This window comes from Loxodonta africana, chromosome 7 (genome assembly GCF_030014295.1).
Source record: "Loxodonta africana isolate mLoxAfr1 chromosome 7, mLoxAfr1.hap2, whole genome shotgun sequence".
NCBI lineage: Eukaryota > Metazoa > Chordata > Mammalia > Proboscidea > Elephantidae > Loxodonta > Loxodonta africana.
Genome location: NC_087348.1, coordinates 78102721 through 78113314, shown reverse-complemented (window position 1 = coordinate 78113314; position 10594 = coordinate 78102721). Strand labels below are relative to the sequence as shown.

At 38.0% G+C, this 10594-nt stretch overlaps 1 pseudogene; it reads left to right on the top strand.

Annotated features, from left to right (window-relative positions):
* The first annotated feature begins 3503 nt into the window (after positions 1-3503).
* LOC100661065 (olfactory receptor 2D3-like) lies at positions 3504-4432 on the top strand (annotated as a pseudogene).
* Positions 4433-10594: the final 6162 nt, after the last annotated feature.

The window sequence follows — 10594 nt, the reverse complement described above, 5'->3', positions numbered from 1 at the left end:
CAATGTTATCCATAATTTGTTATGATCCACACAGTTGAATGCCTTTGCATAGTCAATAAAACACAGGTAAACATCCTTCTGGTATTCTCTTTCAGCCAGGATCCATCTGACATCAGCAATGATATCCCTGGCTCCATGTCTTCTTCTGAAACCAGCCTGAATTTCTGGCAGTTCCCTGTCGATATACTGCTCCAGCCATTTTTAAATGATCTTCAGCAAAATTTTTCTTGCGTATGACATTAATGATATTGTTCTATAATTTCCACATTCGACTGGGTCACCCTTCTTGGGAATAGGCATAAATATGGATCTCTTCCAGTCAGTTGGCCAGGAAGCTGTCTTCCATATTTCTTGGCATAGACAAGTGAGCACCTCCAGTGCTGCATCTGTTTATTGAAACATCTCAATTGATATTCCATCAATTCCTGGAGCCTTGTTTTTCGCCAATGCCTTCAGAGCAGCTTGGACTTCTTCCTTCAGTACCATCGGTTCCTGGTCATATGCCACCTCTTGAAATGGTTGAACATCAATTAATTCTTTTGGGTATAATGACTGTGTTCCTTCCATCTTCCTTTGATGCTTCCTGTGTCGTTTAATATTTTCCCCATGGAATCCTTCACTATCGCAACTTGAGGCTTGAATTTTTTCTTCAGTTCTTTCAGCTTGAGAAACGTTGAGCGTGTTCTTCCCTTTTGGTTTTCCATCTCCAGCTCCTTGCACATGTCATTATAATACTTTACTTTGTCTTCTCGAGACTGCCTTTGAAATCTTCTGTTCAGTTCTTTAACTTCATCAATTCTTCGTTTTGCTGTAGCTGCTCCATGTCCTACAGCAAGTTTCAGAGTCTCCTCTGACATCCATCTTGGTCTTTTCTTTCTTTCCTCTCTTTTCAATGACCTCTTGCTTTGTTTATGTATGATGCCCTTGATGTCATCCCACAACTTGTCTGGTCTTTGGTCACAGTGTTCAATGCATCAAATCTATTCTGATGATGATCTCTAAATTCAGGTGGGATGTGCTTAAGGTCATATTTTGGCTCTTATGGACTTGCTCTGATTTTCTTCAGTTTCAGCTTGAACTTGCAAAGGAGCAATTGATGGTTTGTTCAACAGTTGGCCTTTGGCCTTGTCCTGACTGATGATATTGACCTTTTCCATTGTCTCTTTCCACAGATGTAGTCAATTTGATTTCTGCATGTTCCATCTGGTGAGGTCCATGTGTATAGTCACCATTTATGTTGGTGAAAGAAGGTATTTGCAATGAAGAAGTTGTTGGTCTTGCAAAATTCTATCATTCTATCTCTGGCGTTATTTCTATCACCAAGGCCATATTTTCCAAATACTGATCCTTCTTCTTTATTTCTAACTATCACATTCCAATCTTCAGTAATTATCAATGCATCTTGATAGAATGTTCGATCAATTTTAGACTTCAGCAGCTGATAAAAATCTTCTATTTCTTCTTCTTTGGCCTTAGTGTTTGGTGTGTATATTTGAATAATAGTCATATTAACTGGTTTTCCTTATAGGCGTATGGATATTATCCTATCATTGATAACGTTGTATTTCAGGATAGATCTTGAAATGTTCTTGTTGATGATGAATGCAACACCATTCCTCTTCAAGGTGTCATTCCCAACATAGTAGGCTATATGATTGTCTGATTCAAAATGGCCAATACCAGTCCATTTCAGCTCACTAAGGCCTAGGATATCAATGTTTATGTGTTCCATTTCATTTTTGACGATTTCCAATTTTCCTAGATTCATACTTTGTACATTCTAGGTTCTGATTATGAATGGATGTTTGCAGCTGTTTCTTCTCATTCTGAACCATGCTTTACTCCATTCACGTCATTAAGGTCAACTCTACTTTGAGGAGGCAGCTCCTCACCAGTCATCTTTTGAGTGCCTTCCAACCTGGTGGGCTCATTTTCCAGCACTATATCAGACAATGTTCTGCTGCTATGCATAAGGTTTTCACTGGCTAATGCTTTTCAGAAGTAGACTGCTGGGTCCTTCTTCCTAGTCTGTCTTAGTCTCGAAGCTCAGCTGAAACCTGTCCTCCATGGGTGACCCTGCTGGTATCTGAATATCGGTGGCATAGCTTCCAGCATCTCAGCAACACGTGAGCCCCCACAGTATGACAAACTGACAGTCACTTGGGGGTCTGTAAGGATTACAGCCAAGAAAATCCTATGGAGCAATTCTACTCTGTAACATCTGCAGCCATCATGAGTCGAAATCTACTGATAGCAACAGTTTTTTTTTAATGGCCAGTGATGTTGAGCATCTTTTCATGTGTTTTTGGTCATTTCTAAATCTTCTTTGGTGAAATGTTTATTCAAATCCTTTGCCAACTTTTTGATACGGCTGTTTATCTTTTTTCTTGTTAAAGTGTAGGGATTATTTATATATCCAGGGTATTAAACACTTATCTGATGTATGGTTCCCAAAATTATCTCCCGGACTATAGGTTGTCTCTTTGCTGATAAAATCCTTCAATATACAACAGTTTTAAATTTTTCTAAAGTTCCATTTATCTATTTTGTCATTTGTTGCTTGTGCTTTCTGTGTCATATCTAAGAGTTCATTGTTGAAGGCTAGGTTCCAAAGCATTGCCCCTATGCTTTCTTGTATGATTTTTATGGTTTTAGGCCTCATATTTAGGTCTTTGATACATTTTTAGTTAGTTTTTTTTATATGGTGTGAATTATGGGTCCAACTTCATTCTTTTGCATATGGAAATTCAATTTTCCCTGCATCATTTGTTGAAGAGACTATTATTTCCCTATTGGATGGATATCACACCAATAAATGACCTTTTGTGATGTGCCATAAGTGAACGGGAGCCAAGACCAATCAAATTTTTGGTGAGGGGTTTGATGGGGTTCTGACAAGCATGTCTATAACCTCCTTTTCCATTCTGTGTCATCCCATTCTATAGAGTGGATTCCTTTCTCCTCCTAAGGCTGGGGGTGGGTCTATTGGAATTGCAGGTGTTTTGAAATATAAGAATATATGTATGTATATATATTTGTTCTTTTGGGATATATATATATATATATACACACACACACACCCACAGATATGGTCTTTTTTATTCACTAAACCAGTTCGTCTCATTCTCAGATCCCAAGTTGAAGTAAATACAAAGTATTTCTTGAAAAAAAGAATAATACATTTAAATGAAAGATAACTCCCCTGATATATCTGTAGTTACAATATGTACATATCTGAACATCAAGATAAGATGAACAATCATCTAGAGTGTGATACTCAGCTTACCAGTTGGATCAAGAAAGGAAAAAACAAAAAAGCCCAAAAAACTTTAAATTGCAGGAAAAAACATACATCCAAAGTAACTGGCACCTGGTCAGAAGCAACCGAAATCCAATAGTCCAATAAGGTATACCTGTTAACATTACATGTATTTACAGAATTTTTGAAGTCACACATTTAGAATGCAACTGTTCTTTTTCTGCTTACAGCTAAATAGGAATAAACATCAACGGGAAAAGAAAACCAAACTTCTGTAGCTGAATTTATCTTGCTGGGTCTTTCACAGGATCCAAAGGTCCAGATCTTGTTGCTCTGTGTTTTCATCATCATTTACCTTCTCTCTGTATTTGGAGTCTGCTCATAATAATCCTTACCCAAACTGACTCTCAATTTCACACTCCCATGTATTTTTTCCTCAAAAACTTATCCTTTGCTGACCTCTGTTTCTCAACAAGCATCGTTCCCCAGATGTTAGTCCACTTCCTTGTGAAAAAGGAAACCATTTCCTTTGTGGGAGGCTCAATATAGATAGTTGTTTTCATCCTAGCAGGGTGTAGAGAGTGTGCAATGCAAGTGGTGATATCCTATGACCACTATGTGGCTGTCTGCAAGCCCCTGAACTACTCCACCATTATGACCCAGAGGGTTTGTGTCCAGCTGGCCATAGTGTCTTGGATCAGTTGGGCATTTGTGTGTTCAGTGGACAGTGAATTTACACTGTGTCTCCCCTACCAGAGGCAGAATGTAATTAATCATTATTTTTGTGATCCTCCCACACTCCTGAAGCTGGCTTCCGCAGACACCTACCAGGCTGAGGTGGCCCTCTTTTCAATGGGTGTGGTGATCCTCCTAGCTCCTGTCTTCCTCATTTTTGTCTCCTACTGGCATATTTTCTCCACTGTGATGTGGATCCAGTCAGGGGAGGGGAGGCTCAAGGTCTTCTCCACTTGTGGTTCCCATCTCACTGTTGTGGCTCTCTACTATGGTTCTAGAATATTTGCCTACATGAGACCCAATTCCAAGGGAATGAGTGAAAAGGATAAGGTCATCTCAGTGTTCTATTAGGCTATGACTTCCATGTTGAACCCCAACATTTATAGCCTGAGGAACAAGGATGTGAAGTGGGCTCTCAGAAAGCTGGCTGGAAGATAGCCATCAGAGGCAGTTATTTCTGACAATTTTTCATAAGTACTTAGAAATGTGATCGACAGCAATGTCTTCAAAGCCTACATTTTTTCTTCTCCTTGGTTTATTGTCTGAGCTTATTTTCTTCTTCACAAATACTGATTGATTGCCTGCTATATGCAAGCACAACATGAATAAAACTCAGTACCTTACTTAAAAGAACTTCTTCTCCACTAACAAGATAACACAAATATAGAGAATATTTTAAAGGTTAAATGAACTTATCAGGATAAACCAATAGCTAGAAAGAGGCATCACATTTGTTGAAACAGAAGGTTGGTGAAGATGAGAGAAAAAAACTCAGTGAGATGGACTGGTACAATAACCTCAACAATGGACAAAGATATACCAATGATTATGAAGATGGTACTGGACCAGGCAGAGTTTTGTTCTAGTATACATAAGGTTTCCATGAGTCAGAATCCACCTGAAAGCAACTAACAACAACAACAACAACAGAGTGAAAGGAAAAATAAATAGTGAATTCAAAGGCAAGAAGTCATGGACAAGGTGGCATAGGAGCACAAAAAGCCAAAATTTACCAAATCTAGAGAGGCAAGGAAACACTGGTGGCACAGTGGTTAAATGTTATGGCTCCTAACCAAAAAGTTTGGCAGTTCGAATCCACCAGGCGCTCCTTGGAAACTCTATGGGGCAGTCCTACTGTGTCCTACAGGGTCACTATGAGTCAGACTCGCCCCTATGGAAATGGGTTTTGTTTTGGTTTTTAGACAGGCAAAGTTTATAGAAGAAAAAAATAACCAATTCAATACCTAAGGGGCAATTAGGAAATGAGAAAGGGGAGAGGAAACAGCCATGATTTGTTTTTCACAGCAATATGTGTAAATTGTTAATGTGAAGCCAGGCACAGCCAAATATGTCTATATTTGATTTCCACTTGAACCAAACATATTCAAAACATGACACTTAATTGTCCTCCCCTGTCTGGGTCTCAATAAAAGCATTACCATCTATTTAAATGCCCAGTCCAAAAACGCAAGTTATACTGAACTTCTTTGGCTTATCCTGTAGTATGTCTATAGTCCTCTTAGCTACACTATTAAGATTTCTCCCTAAATCTGGAAACTTTCTCACAGTCCACTGATACCATCCTAATACAAGCCTCTTGAACCTTATCTTATATGAACTTCCTAATCCTTAAAATAGATTTTCAATATAGCATCCAGATGCTTTCTTTTAAAGGAAGGCAACTCAAATCACGTTATACTCCTGCTTAAAATTCTCCAATGGCACTTGGAATAAAAATCCTAACTATACCCTTCAAATTTACTTAACCTAAACCCTGAATATGCCTAAAACCCCTTTCCCCATAGCCGTTACACTCAGCCACAATGACTTTCTTTGTCATTCTAAAAAATGTTAAGCTCATCCGAACATCCAAACTTTGCACTGGAATGCTCTGCCTATCAGATTTGGCACACTGGACTTCTTCTCAATGTTGTCAGCACATTGTCCATACAATTGTCAGCTCCCCATGGGCTCCCTGAACATATTTTGGAAGGCAGTGTCACTCCCGGTCATTCTCTAGCTCCATTATTGTTTTAGTGTGTTTTTAGAACTTTTCTCTGAAATTATATTATTTATTCAATTGGAGACATCCTAGTTAAAACCAAATTTAAAGATGCAATTAAGATAGAATGAAGAAATTAATAAAGAATTATCCAAGATCTAATAGGGGAATTTGGCCATAGTGATATCATAAATATAAGAAAGTAAAATTTCCTAGATTTAAGGAATATTAAATAGTGATAAATGCAAAAGGATAGTCAAATAAGACGAGGACTGAAAGCAAACTTTTTGTCAATGAAGAGGAGATATTGGGTAGATGCCTTGAGACTACAGATTGTGAGTTTTTAGCTGAGGCCTATCACTTTTTCCGGGGAATCAAAATTCTCATTTACAAAACAATAAGAGATTAAATAGGATGATTTCTAAATTCCCTTCCAGTTTTAATATAATATGATTGTGAATTACCAATGGTTCTTTAATAATTCACAAACTTAAAAATGTATAGAAAATATTGAATTTCTTAATTAGGACATAGATGAGCATGGTAAAAACCTTCTCAGTTTAGATGAAGTAGACTATAGAGATGAACCTGAATTTATTCTGTTGAACAGTGAATGAACCTACAATAGCCAGGTTTCATTACTTCTGGGACAATAGACAGCCAGTCTCTGTCCTAGTGTTATGTAAGAACTTGCATAATTTATGCAATTTGTGCAACTCAGTAGGATCCAGCAGCTCAAATGCAAAGGATGGTTTGTTGGCAAAAACCATGATATTCATTTTTGAAATCCATACACAATTATGCAAATATTTTTGCTGAAATTCAGCTAGTAGGGTTTCATATTCACTGATATTAGTTACTCTTGCTAGACATTTTTATAAGTCATAAAACTTTTAAATCATTTAGAATATTCTATTTTGAAGGTTTTTAGTGTGAACAAAATTTAGTAGCTTGTTAGTCTGCAACTTCAGCAAGGTTTAGGGGGCATGGTTTGCTTCTCCTCCACTTATTTTCCAACTCAGACATCTTAAAAAAAAAAAAAGTGGCTAGAATTTATCTGAATGTTTTCCACTCACACGTCTGCCATTGGATGCTGTCTGCTGGCAGGAGTCACAGTTCCACTCCCAATGGACCTCTCTATGTGGTGTCTGTAAGGTCTAAATGATAAAATGTGTATATTCACTGAACACCACAAATATAAACTCCAATCTGAAATAAAATGGTGAGAAAATGAAAAAATTATATGATTATAAGGTCACTATATATGAGGGAAACTAGTCTTAGTTCTAGAAGGCATGGTTACCTCAGGCTCAACTAGGCTACCCCAAGAGCAGACAGAATCAATATCTAAAAACACTTCCAACACAAATGAGGTGGCCTAGATTTTGGACAACCAAGACACTACAATTGATTTACCTTTTAGAAGTATGTACTCAATTTCCTTTTAAATATTTTCACATTAATCAGTACAACTAAAAATAACCAATATAATAATCCAATTTTTCTTATGAAATACTATTGAGTACTTAGCTTTCTTAGAAAGGCAATAAGAAGGCAAAAGACAATCTGAGCTGATGTGGGAAAAAACTGACCTGTCCATATTGGACTGTATAATATTTTTCTTGTATACGCCCATTTGAATTTTTCCCTTTTCTTAACAGAACTTGAATCAGGTGCAGTCCAGAGATTTCAGTCTGTATTTACAATTATAATACAAAAGGTTTAAGGGTATCTTACAAAGTGAGAGCTCATGGGAATTCCCTGTTTACATCAGTTCCTCTCAGGAAAACTATTCAGGCCCTTGGAGAATTTTGATCTGTGTGCTTGAGATAAGTGGTTGGTATAAGTTAGGATAGAGAAACATTCTGAGTGCCTAGAATAAAAATACAGTAAGAATTGCCTACTGGGATTTGTATCTTCAAGCTGCCAAGGTTTCACCATCTCCCACTCAGCCATGGACTCCCCTCGCCAATCCACTGCTCTGTGCTTAGTTAGCTCAGCTGAGCACACCAGGTGAGAGTAGGGAATGTGTCAAGGGGGCTATATCTCTTTAGGAGCTTCTACAGGACTTGCAGAGAATTGAGCATTCTTCTTCAGCACCATTTTTCTTTCTTTTAACCTGTCTTTAACTCTACTTACATAGAACTCTTAGTGTAGAAATTCTGCTACAGGTTGCCTGCAAGGGATTAGATTCTACACATAATATCCGCCCCACCCCCAAATCTCTAAGTAACAGCTTCCCACACTAATGTCATCTTCAAACGACAACATTCTTACCAGATACTACTACCTGCCCTTAGCTGACTCTAACTTTCCATCCCTTTTTACTTTTACCAAGCCCAGCAGGCAGGGATTACCAGGAAACTGGATCTTCTAGAAAATGAGATGGGACCAATGCCATGATTAGGACAGTATATGAATGGCTTTGATGCTGTAAGACCAGTACCTTGCTCTATCCCTTGTCACAATGAACATACATTACCCTGGTCTTAGATGGAAAGTAAATTATTTGTCCAATTCATAATCTTTAGTACTTCTTGAGCAAAAGGTAGGAAGAATAAAAACTTTTTTTTGCAAATTCTTCTATTGCCAAGCCCAGGTGAGCATGCTTCATTTTTCTAGTTGGTCATTCCTGGGGGCACCCACTGATTGCTCCAACAGATACTATATCTGTTATACTTTACTCACATTTTATTGTTTCTGGTTGTATAAGTGTGTATGGGTTATATAAGTAAAATATGTGTAAATTTGTGTGTGTGGTAGTATGTCTGTGGGATGCATGTTTATAGATTTGCTCAAGAGATATTATTAGAAAACTTATCTCTGTCAAGTGATGGAGATAAGATCACTAATAGTCACTCCGAGAGGAATTTATAAACTAGGAAAAAAAAGCAACTTGAATGTAAATACATTTTGTACAACAGAAAAATTGTATCAATAGTTGGGGGTAAAATATCTAGGGGAGCAGATAAGCCAAGAAAACCCCATGGAGCAGTTCTCCTCTGTAATACATGGAATGGCAACTGACAGCAACAAAAACAGCAGCATCAACTCTCTGTTTCATTTTCGGTTCCCTAAAGCAGAACCTAAGAAGAGAACTTAAGTGCAGGTGGTTCACTTGAAAAGTGAACCCAGGAAGCAAAGATAAGGAAGCAGGAGGCATGAGACAGGGGCCAACTAAAATCTGATAGAGTGCGGATTTCTGAAGTTGTTACTGTAGGCCATACATTCTCAATGGGGGCAATATAGCCCCCAAGGTTATTGGAAGGCAGAAAAATCCTAGATACCGCAACGATACTTGGCCCTTCAAAAGATCACAGTACATGAATGGATATATGGTAAAAGTATGCTATAAAATTCCGTGGGGGTGTTGATTAGGGAATAATATTCTAAAAAGGCTCCTTAGGGGGTAGGCTATGAAAAAGGTTGATAAACACAATGGGGCTCAATTCTGTAGGGCTCAATTTCTAAGAAACACACAGAATGCCTCCAAGATATATCTAACACATTTATTCATCAAATGCTATTATTGCTCATTGGTTGAAGGTTGTCTCTGAGGGTATTTACTTGCCCATAATTCCAAAGCCCTGGAGCAGAATGCTGAGAGACTGCCATCAGTCATCAGGTCCTCGAGGTGGAAATGTCAGCAGTGCCAAGTGAGTGAGAACTGTCCATCACAGGTGAAGCTGAGGTGAGAGGCGAGAAGAGGGTGTGCCTGCCATGGAGCTATATAATCTGCTAATATCCTATTCAGAATTTCAAGGCTGCTGGTTGATCTTGGCCTCTCTTCCTCCAAAAAGGTCTTGGGCATGTAAGTCTCATTATGACGATTTCTGAGAGTCTTATTTCTTCATGCTACTTTTACTTTTTGTCATGTGATATATTAGAGCCAGGGCCAGGTCCAGGATTATGATCCATTGACAAAAATTTCCTTTTTCCCTTACTCTGTTTTGACTGCTATTTAAGTAGCCTGTTTGTAAAAATGTTATGGGGAAAAAATCCAAAAACAAATAACTACAATTTATCTTTTGATTCCAAAATATATGTCCTATTCTATTATAGTCCCTAGAGAAGGACATCATGCTTGGCAGAGTACAGGGTAAGCAGAAAAGGAGAAGACCTTCAACGAGGTGGACTGATGCAGTGGCTGCAACAACGAGCTCAAGCATAACAACGATTGTGAGGATGGCTCAGGACCAGGCAGTGTTTCCTTCTGTTGTGCATAGGGTTGCTATGAGTCAGAGCAGACTGGACAACACCTAACAACATCAACAATTCTATTATAGATGAATTTGTCATTGATCTCTGGGTTTCAATGAGCTGTTAGTTATTTTTGCATCTAAAACAAAATGTGCTTTTTGTTTTGTTTGTTTTTTACTGACTAAACCAGTTCACCTCATTCTCAGATTCCAAATTGAGGTAAATACAAAGTATTCCTTGAGAAGAAACAGTAAAATTGAGCCAAAGACACCCAAAGATAACTCCCCTAATATATCTACATATTCAGTTAGCAAATGTACATATCTTAACATCAAGATTAGTCGAGAAACCATGTAGAGTGTGATACTCAGCTTACCAGTTAGATCAAGAAAGGAAAA